Source organism: Haliotis rufescens, unplaced genomic scaffold (assembly GCF_023055435.1).
Source record: "Haliotis rufescens isolate VD_foot unplaced genomic scaffold, xgHalRufe1.0.p SCAF_286, whole genome shotgun sequence".
NCBI lineage: Eukaryota > Metazoa > Mollusca > Gastropoda > Lepetellida > Haliotidae > Haliotis > Haliotis rufescens.
Window position 1 is genome coordinate 1 of NW_025963986.1, and position 17894 is coordinate 17894.

A 17894-nucleotide genomic window follows, 5' to 3' on the forward strand; every position below is an offset into this window, starting at 1 on the left:
GTAATTAAAACTGCCCATATTTTTCAATATTTGGTGCTGACTTTTTGAACAAGATGACTTGTGCTTTATGTGAGCACAGATATTTTCAAGCAGGTGATATTTGGTGCGGAACTGGGGTTGGTGTGTTCAGCTTCCTGTACTCGAAAAGGAGCTGGGTAAACTAGCCAAAATTTGTGTTTTTATTGCAGCTTTAAGGCCAGACTGTGCACATATGTAAATGTTATGGCTGTTGAATGCCTAGTTGTTTTTTAAAAAGCTATAACGTTACTATAGAAGTCTATGGGAAAACATTTGGTTGTGTGTAACCTGTAGGGTAAGTGCATATTTCAGCATTTCCTAATTTATATGTTTTTCTGTATATCTATTGCCATGGAGACCTTTTGGGATAATTGTAGAGGCAAATTTGAACGCAAAATGGGTGAAGCGAGTGGGAAATGGGGTTGTAAGGAATGGTTGGGCTGCCGTGATAAGCAGGGCTATGGTCGTTGCTTCTTTTTGTGGCCGTCAAAGGCGCGGACAGAGGAGAGAGCTCACAGAATAGCCCTCTGCATTGTGCATAAATGCCTTCCAGATGGTTTTAGCAACACTGACAACTTTGGCAACAAAGTTGAAGTGAGCCATCTCTGTCATAACGCCTCTTGTGTGAATGTTGAGCATTTGAAAGTAGAGTCCCATGAAATTAACATGGAGAGACTTCACTGTCGACAACAGGGCTTGTGCACCAAAAGTCATAAACCCTACTGTTTGGTGTAAGTTATGTATCTGATCATTATATCTTTCTGTTTGGGGCAATTTTTAAGATGGATTATCCTATTTTGGGTGTAAATTTCTCAAATATGCATTTCTTTTCAATAACATGTCTTTCGAATAATGAACTTTTCTACAATGATGGAGTTTGAATAGTTCTAACTTTTTCCTTGCACGGCGGTCCTTACTTTTCTGTGATTTCTTGTATGTTTTAGCTTTAAGTACTTTATTATGACTTTTGCTTATCTCATCATCTATTTTTCCTTTTGCAGTGACAGCACAGCCAAGCCCTAATCGAAGATTGCGAATTGACTTTACCGGACTCTGGCAGTTGACGCTATGAACAGCACTGTGAGCTCTACCTTGGAAGTTACGAGCAAAGGTGGTATCGCGAGGTAATGACCGGCGCAATGCCTTGTTTGTTGCCTCACACTTTTGACTATTGAGGTTGAATTGCGTCTTTTCGATCATGTTCGGGCCGAGACGAAAATCAGTGCATTTTCTCAAATTTTGAAAGTTAGTTTCATTGTTTCCAATTTTGAAGTTTTTATCTAAATATTTACTTTGCAATAACCAATTTTTCTTCTCCCCCTTGCAAACAAATGACTGCCTTCTACATTTTCTGTGATCACCCATGTAACAGTTTGCAATAGCATCAGAAGTACATGAAAGAGATGTCTTCAACTTTGTCAGGTTACCTGCATGACTTGAGTAAGCAGCTGAGAACTCAGCTGCACATCTGGATGCACAGTCTAAAGAAAATGTATTTGCCAAACTTTGTTTGTCTTTTTTGGTTCTAGCAGGCATCATATCCACAACAAATTTAGAATTTTTAATAAACTTTCTATGGCTGGCCGAGAGATGCCGTGTATCGAGAAAAGTTTGTGGGGAAACATCCATATCACCTGCTTCATACATTTCAGAGAGAGCTGTGTGAGCTGCACTGTCAGCATCTGTTGTCAAAAATTCTACCTCAATTTGATCTTTCTTTAAGTCCCTGAAACACTCTGCAGCTAACTGTTTTTCATTACCAATTGATTCTGACATGTGCAAATCAGATGTGCAGTCTGGGTTGTTGACACAAGAAATGTTGTCAACTAAACTGTGCTTTGAACAGAGCTTTGATTTTGTGTTTAAAGCCAAAATTTGATGATCACTAGTTTGGTTCTCAGTGGCCACATAGGTTACCTGAGTGGCTGGCTGAAAAGGGGTTTTCCCAACACCTGAACAAAGTGGATTGTTGTACATTGCATCAGTTGATAAACTAATGTTATTTAAATTTGTTCCCCTGTATTTATTTATTTCCCTTATTTCCACCCTCCTGGCTCTCATATCCTTTGTGTTCTGAGATTTTATATTATCACAAACTCTGTTCGCAGCTTTCTGCATCCCTGAATGGGATGGTGGAGGTATATCGGCACTCATGCACAGGACACGGAAACTCTCACTTCCAATGGGACATTTTGAGAGGCCTATCTGAAGTCCAGTATTGGCAGTGGAAGATCGACGTCCCCTTCTCATTCCACTACCCTCTACCTCCTTGTACAGTTTATGGTACTCTGACAGGTATGTACAGTCAGTGCATTTAAGTCTCTCTATCCAGTTAAGTCCCCACTGCTGTTCATTGTCTATGTCCATGACAATGTCCCCCTTACACATAGGCGAAGTCTTGGCGTGCTGGCGGAATGCCTCATTGTACAGTTTGTCAGTCTCTCCAACATGCAACAGGTGGTAAACATCAGCAGCAGTCCTGCAGATTAAAGAAAACCCATTGACTACTTTGAAAACTTCTAAATAAGCCTTTTAAGTATGTGATAGTGTTCGACATTTCTGAATTATCTCCCCTGGCAGATCAAATGCATATTCTATTTCTATCCCCCTCAAGCCCTTAATTAGGGTGTAACAACACTGTTTTTTATATGGTATTGAACAAACCACTCATATATGTATGAGAATTTGATCCCTTGCTGTACCTAATAACTGAAAACTGTCCATTATATTAAACTTTTATTAAGTGATCTCGTTAAAGGACAAATACTTGAACTTGGTAAGTTTATCCACCCATATCATTTAGCAGTGAGCATCTTGTATTCCCTACAAGTATTTCAAAGTCTAGGCCAAAGGAATAAATAGTTTAAAGTGTTATTACCTTTCACTTTTTGTTTTCAGGGTACTCTTATCCTCCTCAGGGGTGTTTTCCTTCCTTGGCCTTAATAGACGGTACGGTTCACTTGTCAGTGTTTGAACTTGCTGGACACCAGCCACCCCTACACTGCACACTTTCTTGTGGAGCTCAGTTGTCAACCTGACAGTTTTTGGCACTTTAAAGTTGCTTTGCTTTTCACTGGTGAATTTTTTGCCTGAATTCCAAGCTTTATGTCCCATTCTAAAAGATGTTATCGAATTCCTTCGATGTCTCCCCATGTTTCAAGAGTAGGTTCAAGATGTTGACACTATGAATTTTTCTTTGGAATGAAAGCATCAACATTGGTTCTTGACCTCCCATAGTTAAAATACCAAATATGGACCTGTCATTTATATATTGGCCTATGTAAACAAGGCAGGGGTACCAGTTCCAGCAAGCTCACTGAGTCCAGCTTCTTTTATGACTTAAGCTTATTAGTGTCACAACCAAATTCCATGTTATGTACCAGACTTTGCTATCCTCAGTTGTTATCAGCAAAGGTCAGCAAACAACTTACCATTAATAAATTAAAAATATGAAAGCCTAATTTGCTTTGAATTTCCAAGTATTGTCTATCATACGGGGTCGAAAAGATACTTTTGGGGGGATATGTTCGAAGCAGCGTCTGGCAACCATGGAATTGACCTGTGAACCCATCCTTGTGTGAAACAAGAATAAACAATAAAGGCCTGTGTACTGTCATAGAAAGTTCTTTATTAAAACAGAAGTTCATTTTGTAATCAGTTGACAAAATCTAAATAATTTAACCCTCACAGCTCTTTTGGTACATCAGATATGTGTATATGGGTGTCATATAGACCTGTCAGATAGGAAAAAGTATTGAACTTGAAACAATTTCCATTTGTTTCCAAGAAGCTACATCTATTTACAATGAATACATCACAAATTTGACAAGTGCAGTTTTAGACAGTTGTGTCTACAGGTTCTACTACACTAAATCAGAACTGGTTGTGACAGTGCGGTTTTCGTAGGGAGCCTTCAGTACAGATCAAGAGACATATGCAGGCTGTGATTGGATGATATTGTGTAAGATTTTTATGTCTTTTAAATGCACATCCATCCAGTAATTAAAACTGCCCATATTTTTCAATATTTGGTGCTGACTTTTTGAACAAGATGACTTGTGCTTTATGTGAGCACAGATATTTTCAAGCAGGTGATATTTGGTGCGGAACTGGGGTTGGTGTGTTCAGCTTCCTGTACTCGGAAAAGGAGCTGGGTAAACTAGCCAAAATTTGTGTTTTTATTGCAGCTTTAAGGCCAGACTGTGCACATATGTAAATGTTATGGCTGTTGAATGCCTAGTTGTTTTTTAAAAAGCTATAACGTTACTATAGAAGTCTATGGGAAAACATTTGGTTGTGTGTAACCTGTAGGGTAAGTGCATATTTCAGCATTTCCTAATTTATATGTTTTTCTGTATATCTATTGCCATGGAGACCTTTTGGGATAATTGTAGAGGCAAATTTGAACGCAAAATGGGTGAAGCGAGTGGGAAATGGGGTTGTAAGGAATGGTTGGGCTGCCGTGATAAGCAGGGCTATGGTCGTTGCTTCTTTTTGTGGCCGTCAAAGGCGCGGACAGAGGAGAGAGCTCACAGAATAGCCCTCTGCATTGTGCATAAATGCCTTCCAGATGGTTTTAGCAACACTGACAACTTTGGCAACAAAGTTGAAGTGAGCCATCTCTGTCATAACGCCTCTTGTGTGAATGTTGAGCATTTGAAAGTAGAGTCCCATGAAATTAACATGGAGAGACTTCACTGTCGACAACAGGGCTTGTGCACCAAAAGTCATAAACCCTACTGTTTGGTGTAAGTTATGTATCTGATCATTATATCTTTCTGTTTGGGGCAATTTTTAAGATGGATTATCCTATTTTGGGTGTAAATTTCTCAAATATGCATTTCTTTTCAATAACATGTCTTTCGAATAATGAACTTTTCTACAATGATGGAGTTTGAATAGTTCTAACTTTTTCCTTGCACGGCGGTCCTTACTTTTCTGTGATTTCTTGTATGTTTTAGCTTTAAGTACTTTATTATGACTTTTGCTTATCTCATCATCTATTTTTCCTTTTGCAGTGACAGCACAGCCAAGCCCTAATCGAAGATTGCGAATTGACTTTACCGGACTCTGGCAGTTGACGCTATGAACAGCACTGTGAGCTCTACCTTGGAAGTTACGAGCAAAGGTGGTATCGCGAGGTAATGACCGGCGCAATGCCTTGTTTGTTGCCTCACACTTTTGACTATTGAGGTTGAATTGCGTCTTTTCGATCATGTTCGGGCCGAGACGAAAATCAGTGCATTTTCTCAAATTTTGAAAGTTAGTTTCATTGTTTCCAATTTTGAAGTTTTTATCTAAATATTTACTTTGCAATAACCAATTTTTCTTCTCCCCCTTGCAAACAAATGACTGCCTTCTACATTTTCTGTGATCACCCATGTAACAGTTTGCAATAGCATCAGAAGTACATGAAAGAGATGTCTTCAACTTTGTCAGGTTACCTGCATGACTTGAGTAAGCAGCTGAGAACTCAGCTGCACATCTGGATGCACAGTCTAAAGAAAATGTATTTGCCAAACTTTGTTTGTCTTTTTTGGTTCTAGCAGGCATCATATCCACAACAAATTTAGAATTTTTAATAAACTTTCTATGGCTGGCCGAGAGATGCCGTGTATCGAGAAAAGTTTGTGGGGAAACATCCATATCACCTGCTTCATACATTTCAGAGAGAGCTGTGTGAGCTGCACTGTCAGCATCTGTTGTCAAAAATTCTACCTCAATTTGATCTTTCTTTAAGTCCCTGAAACACTCTGCAGCTAACTGTTTTTCATTACCAATTGATTCTGACATGTGCAAATCAGATGTGCAGTCTGGGTTGTTGACACAAGAAATGTTGTCAACTAAACTGTGCTTTGAACAGAGCTTTGATTTTGTGTTTAAAGCCAAAATTTGATGATCACTAGTTTGGTTCTCAGTGGCCACATAGGTTACCTGAGTGGCTGGCTGAAAAGGGGTTTTCCCAACACCTGAACAAAGTGGATTGTTGTACATTGCATCAGTTGATAAACTAATGTTATTTAAATTTGTTCCCCTGTATTTATTTATTTCCCTTATTTCCACCCTCCTGGCTCTCATATCCTTTGTGTTCTGAGATTTTATATTATCACAAACTCTGTTCGCAGCTTTCTGCATCCCTGAATGGGATGGTGGAGGTATATCGGCACTCATGCACAGGACACGGAAACTCTCACTTCCAATGGGACATTTTGAGAGGCCTATCTGAAGTCCAGTATTGGCAGTGGAAGATCGACGTCCCCTTCTCATTCCACTACCCTCTACCTCCTTGTACAGTTTATGGTACTCTGACAGGTATGTACAGTCAGTGCATTTAAGTCTCTCTATCCAGTTAAGTCCCCACTGCTGTTCATTGTCTATGTCCATGACAATGTCCCCCTTACACATAGGCGAAGTCTTGGCGTGCTGGCGGAATGCCTCATTGTACAGTTTGTCAGTCTCTCCAACATGCAACAGGTGGTAAACATCAGCAGCAGTCCTGCAGATTAAAGAAAACCCATTGACTACTTTGAAAACTTCTAAATAAGCCTTTTAAGTATGTGATAGTGTTCGACATTTCTGAATTATCTCCCCTGGCAGATCAAATGCATATTCTATTTCTATCCCCCTCAAGCCCTTAATTAGGGTGTAACAACACTGTTTTTTATATGGTATTGAACAAACCACTCATATATGTATGAGAATTTGATCCCTTGCTGTACCTAATAACTGAAAACTGTCCATTATATTAAACTTTTATTAAGTGATCTCGTTAAAGGACAAATACTTGAACTTGGTAAGTTTATCCACCCATATCATTTAGCAGTGAGCATCTTGTATTCCCTACAAGTATTTCAAAGTCTAGGCCAAAGGAATAAATAGTTTAAAGTGTTATTACCTTTCACTTTTTGTTTTCAGGGTACTCTTATCCTCCTCAGGGGTGTTTTCCTTCCTTGGCCTTAATAGACGGTACGGTTCACTTGTCAGTGTTTGAACTTGCTGGACACCAGCCACCCCTACACTGCACACTTTCTTGTGGAGCTCAGTTGTCAACCTGACAGTTTTTGGCACTTTAAAGTTGCTTTGCTTTTCACTGGTGAATTTTTTGCCTGAATTCCAAGCTTTATGTCCCATTCTAAAAGATGTTATCGAATTCCTTCGATGTCTCCCCATGTTTCAAGAGTAGGTTCAAGATGTTGACACTATGAATTTTTCTTTGGAATGAAAGCATCAACATTGGTTCTTGACCTCCCATAGTTAAAATACCAAATATGGACCTGTCATTTATATATTGGCCTATGTAAACAAGGCAGGGGTACCAGTTCCAGCAAGCTCACTGAGTCCAGCTTCTTTTATGACTTAAGCTTATTAGTGTCACAACCAAATTCCATGTTATGTACCAGACTTTGCTATCCTCAGTTGTTATCAGCAAAGGTCAGCAAACAACTTACCATTAATAAATTAAAAATATGAAAGCCTAATTTGCTTTGAATTTCCAAGTATTGTCTATCATACGGGGTCGAAAAGATACTTTTGGGGGGATATGTTCGAAGCAGCGTCTGGCAACCATGGAATTGACCTGTGAACCCATCCTTGTGTGAAACAAGAATAAACAATAAAGGCCTGTGTACTGTCATAGAAAGTTCTTTATTAAAACAGAAGTTCATTTTGTAATCAGTTGACAAAATCTAAATAATTTAACCCTCACAGCTCTTTTGGTACATCAGATATGTGTATATGGGTGTCATATAGACCTGTCAGATAGGAAAAAGTATTGAACTTGAAACAATTTCCATTTGTTTCCAAGAAGCTACATCTATTTACAATGAATACATCACAAATTTGACAAGTGCAGTTTTAGACAGTTGTGTCTACAGGTTCTACTACACTAAATCAGAACTGGTTGTGACAGTGCGGTTTTCGTAGGGAGCCTTCAGTACAGATCAAGAGACATATGCAGGCTGTGATTGGATGATATTGTGTAAGATTTTTATGTCTTTTAAATGCACATCCATCCAGTAATTAAAACTGCCCATATTTTTCAATATTTGGTGCTGACTTTTTGAACAAGATGACTTGTGCTTTATGTGAGCACAGATATTTTCAAGCAGGTGATATTTGGTGCGGAACTGGGGTTGGTGTGTTCAGCTTCCTGTACTCGGAAAAGGAGCTGGGTAAACTAGCCAAAATTTGTGTTTTTATTGCAGCTTTAAGGCCAGACTGTGCACATATGTAAATGTTATGGCTGTTGAATGCCTAGTTGTTTTTTAAAAAGCTATAACGTTACTATAGAAGTCTATGGGAAAACATTTGGTTGTGTGTAACCTGTAGGGTAAGTGCATATTTCAGCATTTCCTAATTTATATGTTTTTCTGTATATCTATTGCCATGGAGACCTTTTGGGATAATTGTAGAGGCAAATTTGAACGCAAAATGGGTGAAGCGAGTGGGAAATGGGGTTGTAAGGAATGGTTGGGCTGCCGTGATAAGCAGGGCTATGGTCGTTGCTTCTTTTTGTGGCCGTCAAAGGCGCGGACAGAGGAGAGAGCTCACAGAATAGCCCTCTGCATTGTGCATAAATGCCTTCCAGATGGTTTTAGCAACACTGACAACTTTGGCAACAAAGTTGAAGTGAGCCATCTCTGTCATAACGCCTCTTGTGTGAATGTTGAGCATTTGAAAGTAGAGTCCCATGAAATTAACATGGAGAGACTTCACTGTCGACAACAGGGCTTGTGCACCAAAAGTCATAAACCCTACTGTTTGGTGTAAGTTATGTATCTGATCATTATATCTTTCTGTTTGGGGCAATTTTTAAGATGGATTATCCTATTTTGGGTGTAAATTTCTCAAATATGCATTTCTTTTCAATAACATGTCTTTCGAATAATGAACTTTTCTACAATGATGGAGTTTGAATAGTTCTAACTTTTTCCTTGCACGGCGGTCCTTACTTTTCTGTGATTTCTTGTATGTTTTAGCTTTAAGTACTTTATTATGACTTTTGCTTATCTCATCATCTATTTTTCCTTTTGCAGTGACAGCACAGCCAAGCCCTAATCGAAGATTGCGAATTGACTTTACCGGACTCTGGCAGTTGACGCTATGAACAGCACTGTGAGCTCTACCTTGGAAGTTACGAGCAAAGGTGGTATCGCGAGGTAATGACCGGCGCAATGCCTTGTTTGTTGCCTCACACTTTTGACTATTGAGGTTGAATTGCGTCTTTTCGATCATGTTCGGGCCGAGACGAAAATCAGTGCATTTTCTCAAATTTTGAAAGTTAGTTTCATTGTTTCCAATTTTGAAGTTTTTATCTAAATATTTACTTTGCAATAACCAATTTTTCTTCTCCCCCTTGCAAACAAATGACTGCCTTCTACATTTTCTGTGATCACCCATGTAACAGTTTGCAATAGCATCAGAAGTACATGAAAGAGATGTCTTCAACTTTGTCAGGTTACCTGCATGACTTGAGTAAGCAGCTGAGAACTCAGCTGCACATCTGGATGCACAGTCTAAAGAAAATGTATTTGCCAAACTTTGTTTGTCTTTTTTGGTTCTAGCAGGCATCATATCCACAACAAATTTAGAATTTTTAATAAACTTTCTATGGCTGGCCGAGAGATGCCGTGTATCGAGAAAAGTTTGTGGGGAAACATCCATATCACCTGCTTCATACATTTCAGAGAGAGCTGTGTGAGCTGCACTGTCAGCATCTGTTGTCAAAAATTCTACCTCAATTTGATCTTTCTTTAAGTCCCTGAAACACTCTGCAGCTAACTGTTTTTCATTACCAATTGATTCTGACATGTGCAAATCAGATGTGCAGTCTGGGTTGTTGACACAAGAAATGTTGTCAACTAAACTGTGCTTTGAACAGAGCTTTGATTTTGTGTTTAAAGCCAAAATTTGATGATCACTAGTTTGGTTCTCAGTGGCCACATAGGTTACCTGAGTGGCTGGCTGAAAAGGGGTTTTCCCAACACCTGAACAAAGTGGATTGTTGTACATTGCATCAGTTGATAAACTAATGTTATTTAAATTTGTTCCCCTGTATTTATTTATTTCCCTTATTTCCACCCTCCTGGCTCTCATATCCTTTGTGTTCTGAGATTTTATATTATCACAAACTCTGTTCGCAGCTTTCTGCATCCCTGAATGGGATGGTGGAGGTATATCGGCACTCATGCACAGGACACGGAAACTCTCACTTCCAATGGGACATTTTGAGAGGCCTATCTGAAGTCCAGTATTGGCAGTGGAAGATCGACGTCCCCTTCTCATTCCACTACCCTCTACCTCCTTGTACAGTTTATGGTACTCTGACAGGTATGTACAGTCAGTGCATTTAAGTCTCTCTATCCAGTTAAGTCCCCACTGCTGTTCATTGTCTATGTCCATGACAATGTCCCCCTTACACATAGGCGAAGTCTTGGCGTGCTGGCGGAATGCCTCATTGTACAGTTTGTCAGTCTCTCCAACATGCAACAGGTGGTAAACATCAGCAGCAGTCCTGCAGATTAAAGAAAACCCATTGACTACTTTGAAAACTTCTAAATAAGCCTTTTAAGTATGTGATAGTGTTCGACATTTCTGAATTATCTCCCCTGGCAGATCAAATGCATATTCTATTTCTATCCCCCTCAAGCCCTTAATTAGGGTGTAACAACACTGTTTTTTATATGGTATTGAACAAACCACTCATATATGTATGAGAATTTGATCCCTTGCTGTACCTAATAACTGAAAACTGTCCATTATATTAAACTTTTATTAAGTGATCTCGTTAAAGGACAAATACTTGAACTTGGTAAGTTTATCCACCCATATCATTTAGCAGTGAGCATCTTGTATTCCCTACAAGTATTTCAAAGTCTAGGCCAAAGGAATAAATAGTTTAAAGTGTTATTACCTTTCACTTTTTGTTTTCAGGGTACTCTTATCCTCCTCAGGGGTGTTTTCCTTCCTTGGCCTTAATAGACGGTACGGTTCACTTGTCAGTGTTTGAACTTGCTGGACACCAGCCACCCCTACACTGCACACTTTCTTGTGGAGCTCAGTTGTCAACCTGACAGTTTTTGGCACTTTAAAGTTGCTTTGCTTTTCACTGGTGAATTTTTTGCCTGAATTCCAAGCTTTATGTCCCATTCTAAAAGATGTTATCGAATTCCTTCGATGTCTCCCCATGTTTCAAGAGTAGGTTCAAGATGTTGACACTATGAATTTTTCTTTGGAATGAAAGCATCAACATTGGTTCTTGACCTCCCATAGTTAAAATACCAAATATGGACCTGTCATTTATATATTGGCCTATGTAAACAAGGCAGGGGTACCAGTTCCAGCAAGCTCACTGAGTCCAGCTTCTTTTATGACTTAAGCTTATTAGTGTCACAACCAAATTCCATGTTATGTACCAGACTTTGCTATCCTCAGTTGTTATCAGCAAAGGTCAGCAAACAACTTACCATTAATAAATTAAAAATATGAAAGCCTAATTTGCTTTGAATTTCCAAGTATTGTCTATCATACGGGGTCGAAAAGATACTTTTGGGGGGATATGTTCGAAGCAGCGTCTGGCAACCATGGAATTGACCTGTGAACCCATCCTTGTGTGAAACAAGAATAAACAATAAAGGCCTGTGTACTGTCATAGAAAGTTCTTTATTAAAACAGAAGTTCATTTTGTAATCAGTTGACAAAATCTAAATAATTTAACCCTCACAGCTCTTTTGGTACATCAGATATGTGTATATGGGTGTCATATAGACCTGTCAGATAGGAAAAAGTATTGAACTTGAAACAATTTCCATTTGTTTCCAAGAAGCTACATCTATTTACAATGAATACATCACAAATTTGACAAGTGCAGTTTTAGACAGTTGTGTCTACATGTAGGGTAAGTGCATATTTCAGCATTTCCTAATTTATATGTTTTTCTGTATATCTATTGCCATGGAGACCTTTTGGGATAATTGTAGAGGCAAATTTGAACGCAAAATGGGTGAAGCGAGTGGGAAATGGGGTTGTAAGGAATGGTTGGGCTGCCGTGATAAGCAGGGCTATGGTCGTTGCTTCTTTTTGTGGCCGTCAAAGGCGCGGACAGAGGAGAGAGCTCACAGAATAGCCCTCTGCATTGTGCATAAATGCCTTCCAGATGGTTTTAGCAACACTGACAACTTTGGCAACAAAGTTGAAGTGAGCCATCTCTGTCATAACGCCTCTTGTGTGAATGTTGAGCATTTGAAAGTAGAGTCCCATGAAATTAACATGGAGAGACTTCACTGTCGACAACAGGGCTTGTGCACCAAAAGTCATAAACCCTACTGTTTGGTGTAAGTTATGTATCTGATCATTATATCTTTCTGTTTGGGGCAATTTTTAAGATGGATTATCCTATTTTGGGTGTAAATTTCTCAAATATGCATTTCTTTTCAATAACATGTCTTTCGAATAATGAACTTTTCTACAATGATGGAGTTTGAATAGTTCTAACTTTTTCCTTGCACGGCGGTCCTTACTTTTCTGTGATTTCTTGTATGTTTTAGCTTTAAGTACTTTATTATGACTTTTGCTTATCTCATCATCTATTTTTCCTTTTGCAGTGACAGCACAGCCAAGCCCTAATCGAAGATTGCGAATTGACTTTACCGGACTCTGGCAGTTGACGCTATGAACAGCACTGTGAGCTCTACCTTGGAAGTTACGAGCAAAGGTGGTATCGCGAGGTAATGACCGGCGCAATGCCTTGTTTGTTGCCTCACACTTTTGACTATTGAGGTTGAATTGCGTCTTTTCGATCATGTTCGGGCCGAGACGAAAATCAGTGCATTTTCTCAAATTTTGAAAGTTAGTTTCATTGTTTCCAATTTTGAAGTTTTTATCTAAATATTTACTTTGCAATAACCAATTTTTCTTCTCCCCCTTGCAAACAAATGACTGCCTTCTACATTTTCTGTGATCACCCATGTAACAGTTTGCAATAGCATCAGAAGTACATGAAAGAGATGTCTTCAACTTTGTCAGGTTACCTGCATGACTTGAGTAAGCAGCTGAGAACTCAGCTGCACATCTGGATGCACAGTCTAAAGAAAATGTATTTGCCAAACTTTGTTTGTCTTTTTTGGTTCTAGCAGGCATCATATCCACAACAAATTTAGAATTTTTAATAAACTTTCTATGGCTGGCCGAGAGATGCCGTGTATCGAGAAAAGTTTGTGGGGAAACATCCATATCACCTGCTTCATACATTTCAGAGAGAGCTGTGTGAGCTGCACTGTCAGCATCTGTTGTCAAAAATTCTACCTCAATTTGATCTTTCTTTAAGTCCCTGAAACACTCTGCAGCTAACTGTTTTTCATTACCAATTGATTCTGACATGTGCAAATCAGATGTGCAGTCTGGGTTGTTGACACAAGAAATGTTGTCAACTAAACTGTGCTTTGAACAGAGCTTTGATTTTGTGTTTAAAGCCAAAATTTGATGATCACTAGTTTGGTTCTCAGTGGCCACATAGGTTACCTGAGTGGCTGGCTGAAAAGGGGTTTTCCCAACACCTGAACAAAGTGGATTGTTGTACATTGCATCAGTTGATAAACTAATGTTATTTAAATTTGTTCCCCTGTATTTATTTATTTCCCTTATTTCCACCCTCCTGGCTCTCATATCCTTTGTGTTCTGAGATTTTATATTATCACAAACTCTGTTCGCAGCTTTCTGCATCCCTGAATGGGATGGTGGAGGTATATCGGCACTCATGCACAGGACACGGAAACTCTCACTTCCAATGGGACATTTTGAGAGGCCTATCTGAAGTCCAGTATTGGCAGTGGAAGATCGACGTCCCCTTCTCATTCCACTACCCTCTACCTCCTTGTACAGTTTATGGTACTCTGACAGGTATGTACAGTCAGTGCATTTAAGTCTCTCTATCCAGTTAAGTCCCCACTGCTGTTCATTGTCTATGTCCATGACAATGTCCCCCTTACACATAGGCGAAGTCTTGGCGTGCTGGCGGAATGCCTCATTGTACAGTTTGTCAGTCTCTCCAACATGCAACAGGTGGTAAACATCAGCAGCAGTCCTGCAGATTAAAGAAAACCCATTGACTACTTTGAAAACTTCTAAATAAGCCTTTTAAGTATGTGATAGTGTTCGACATTTCTGAATTATCTCCCCTGGCAGATCAAATGCATATTCTATTTCTATCCCCCTCAAGCCCTTAATTAGGGTGTAACAACACTGTTTTTTATATGGTATTGAACAAACCACTCATATATGTATGAGAATTTGATCCCTTGCTGTACCTAATAACTGAAAACTGTCCATTATATTAAACTTTTATTAAGTGATCTCGTTAAAGGACAAATACTTGAACTTGGTAAGTTTATCCACCCATATCATTTAGCAGTGAGCATCTTGTATTCCCTACAAGTATTTCAAAGTCTAGGCCAAAGGAATAAATAGTTTAAAGTGTTATTACCTTTCACTTTTTGTTTTCAGGGTACTCTTATCCTCCTCAGGGGTGTTTTCCTTCCTTGGCCTTAATAGACGGTACGGTTCACTTGTCAGTGTTTGAACTTGCTGGACACCAGCCACCCCTACACTGCACACTTTCTTGTGGAGCTCAGTTGTCAACCTGACAGTTTTTGGCACTTTAAAGTTGCTTTGCTTTTCACTGGTGAATTTTTTGCCTGAATTCCAAGCTTTATGTCCCATTCTAAAAGATGTTATCGAATTCCTTCGATGTCTCCCCATGTTTCAAGAGTAGGTTCAAGATGTTGACACTATGAATTTTTCTTTGGAATGAAAGCATCAACATTGGTTCTTGACCTCCCATAGTTAAAATACCAAATATGGACCTGTCATTTATATATTGGCCTATGTAAACAAGGCAGGGGTACCAGTTCCAGCAAGCTCACTGAGTCCAGCTTCTTTTATGACTTAAGCTTATTAGTGTCACAACCAAATTCCATGTTATGTACCAGACTTTGCTATCCTCAGTTGTTATCAGCAAAGGTCAGCAAACAACTTACCATTAATAAATTAAAAATATGAAAGCCTAATTTGCTTTGAATTTCCAAGTATTGTCTATCATACGGGGTCGAAAAGATACTTTTGGGGGGATATGTTCGAAGCAGCGTCTGGCAACCATGGAATTGACCTGTGAACCCATCCTTGTGTGAAACAAGAATAAACAATAAAGGCCTGTGTACTGTCATAGAAAGTTCTTTATTAAAACAGAAGTTCATTTTGTAATCAGTTGACAAAATCTAAATAATTTAACCCTCACAGCTCTTTTGGTACATCAGATATGTGTATATGGGTGTCATATAGACCTGTCAGATAGGAAAAAGTATTGAACTTGAAACAATTTCCATTTGTTTCCAAGAAGCTACATCTATTTACAATGAATACATCACAAATTTGACAAGTGCAGTTTTAGACAGTTGTGTCTACAGGTTCTACTACACTAAATCAGAACTGGTTGTGACAGTGCGGTTTTCGTAGGGAGCCTTCAGTACAGATCAAGAGACATATGCAGGCTGTGATTGGATGATATTGTGTAAGATTTTTATGTCTTTTAAATGCACATCCATCCAGTAATTAAAACTGCCCATATTTTTCAATATTTGGTGCTGACTTTTTGAACAAGATGACTTGTGCTTTATGTGAGCACAGATATTTTCAAGCAGGTGATATTTGGTGCGGAACTGGGGTTGGTGTGTTCAGCTTCCTGTACTCGGAAAAGGAGCTGGGTAAACTAGCCAAAATTTGTGTTTTTATTGCAGCTTTAAGGCCAGACTGTGCACATATGTAAATGTTATGGCTGTTGAATGCCTAGTTGTTTTTTAAAAAGCTATAACGTTACTATAGAAGTCTATGGGAAAACATTTGGTTGTGTGTAACCTGTAGGGTAAGTGCATATTTCAGCATTTCCTAATTTATATGTTTTTCTGTATATCTATTGCCATGGAGACCTTTTGGGATAATTGTAGAGGCAAATTTGAACGCAAAATGGGTGAAGCGAGTGGGAAATGGGGTTGTAAGGAATGGTTGGGCTGCCGTGATAAGCAGGGCTATGGTCGTTGCTTCTTTTTGTGGCCGTCAAAGGCGCGGACAGAGGAGAGAGCTCACAGAATAGCCCTCTGCATTGTGCATAAATGCCTTCCAGATGGTTTTAGCAACACTGACAACTTTGGCAACAAAGTTGAAGTGAGCCATCTCTGTCATAACGCCTCTTGTGTGAATGTTGAGCATTTGAAAGTAGAGTCCCATGAAATTAACATGGAGAGACTTCACTGTCGACAACAGGGCTTGTGCACCAAAAGTCATAAACCCTACTGTTTGGTGTAAGTTATGTATCTGATCATTATATCTTTCTGTTTGGGGCAATTTTTAAGATGGATTATCCTATTTTGGGTGTAAATTTCTCAAATATGCATTTCTTTTCAATAACATGTCTTTCGAATAATGAACTTTTCTACAATGATGGAGTTTGAATAGTTCTAACTTTTTCCTTGCACGGCGGTCCTTACTTTTCTGTGATTTCTTGTATGTTTTAGCTTTAAGTACTTTATTATGACTTTTGCTTATCTCATCATCTATTTTTCCTTTTGCAGTGACAGCACAGCCAAGCCCTAATCGAAGATTGCGAATTGACTTTACCGGACTCTGGCAGTTGACGCTATGAACAGCACTGTGAGCTCTACCTTGGAAGTTACGAGCAAAGGTGGTATCGCGAGGTAATGACCGGCGCAATGCCTTGTTTGTTGCCTCACACTTTTGACTATTGAGGTTGAATTGCGTCTTTTCGATCATGTTCGGGCCGAGACGAAAATCAGTGCATTTTCTCAAATTTTGAAAGTTAGTTTCATTGTTTCCAATTTTGAAGTTTTTATCTAAATATTTACTTTGCAATAACCAATTTTTCTTCTCCCCCTTGCAAACAAATGACTGCCTTCTACATTTTCTGTGATCACCCATGTAACAGTTTGCAATAGCATCAGAAGTACATGAAAGAGATGTCTTCAACTTTGTCAGGTTACCTGCATGACTTGAGTAAGCAGCTGAGAACTCAGCTGCACATCTGGATGCACAGTCTAAAGAAAATGTATTTGCCAAACTTTGTTTGTCTTTTTTGGTTCTAGCAGGCATCATATCCACAACAAATTTAGAATTTTTAATAAACTTTCTATGGCTGGCCGAGAGATGCCGTGTATCGAGAAAAGTTTGTGGGGAAACATCCATATCACCTGCTTCATACATTTCAGAGAGAGCTGTGTGAGCTGCACTGTCAGCATCTGTTGTCAAAAATTCTACCTCAATTTGATCTTTCTTTAAGTCCCTGAAACACTCTGCAGCTAACTGTTTTTCATTACCAATTGATTCTGACATGTGCAAATCAGATGTGCAGTCTGGGTTGTTGACACAAGAAATGTTGTCAACTAAACTGTGCTTTGAACAGAGCTTTGATTTTGTGTTTAAAGCCAAAATTTGATGATCACTAGTTTGGTTCTCAGTGGCCACATAGGTTACCTGAGTGGCTGGCTGAAAAGGGGTTTTCCCAACACCTGAACAAAGTGGATTGTTGTACATTGCATCAGTTGATAAACTAATGTTATTTAAATTTGTTCCCCTGTATTTATTTATTTCCCTTATTTCCACCCTCCTGGCTCTCATATCCTTTGTGTTCTGAGATTTTATATTATCACAAACTCTGTTCGCAGCTTTCTGCATCCCTGAATGGGATGGTGGAGGTATATCGGCACTCATGCACAGGACACGGAAACTCTCACTTCCAATGGGACATTTTGAGAGGCCTATCTGAAGTCCAGTATTGGCAGTGGAAGATCGACGTCCCCTTCTCATTCCACTAC

At 39.1% G+C, this 17894-nt stretch overlaps 4 long non-coding RNA genes across 4 annotated transcripts; all 4 read left to right on the forward strand.

Annotated features, from left to right (window-relative positions):
* Window positions 1-254: 254 nt before the first annotated feature.
* Window positions 255-2189, forward strand: LOC124120365. The gene is made up of 3 exons (XR_006858815.2): window positions 255-313; window positions 1020-1142; window positions 2127-2189. It is a non-coding gene; the product is annotated as an uncharacterized LOC124120365 (long non-coding RNA).
* Window positions 2190-4271: 2082 nt separating this feature from the next.
* LOC125384178 lies at window positions 4272-6206 on the forward strand. The gene is made up of 3 exons (XR_007223035.1): window positions 4272-4330; window positions 5037-5159; window positions 6144-6206. It is a non-coding gene; the product is annotated as an uncharacterized LOC125384178 (long non-coding RNA).
* Window positions 6207-8288: 2082 nt separating this feature from the next.
* On the forward strand, window positions 8289-10223 carry LOC125384179. The gene is made up of 3 exons (XR_007223036.1): window positions 8289-8347; window positions 9054-9176; window positions 10161-10223. It is a non-coding gene; the product is annotated as an uncharacterized LOC125384179 (long non-coding RNA).
* A 5649-nt stretch (window positions 10224-15872) lies between these two features.
* Window positions 15873-17807, forward strand: LOC125384181. Its single transcript, XR_007223038.1, has 3 exons — window positions 15873-15931; window positions 16638-16760; window positions 17745-17807. It is a non-coding gene; the product is annotated as an uncharacterized LOC125384181 (long non-coding RNA).
* Window positions 17808-17894: the final 87 nt, after the last annotated feature.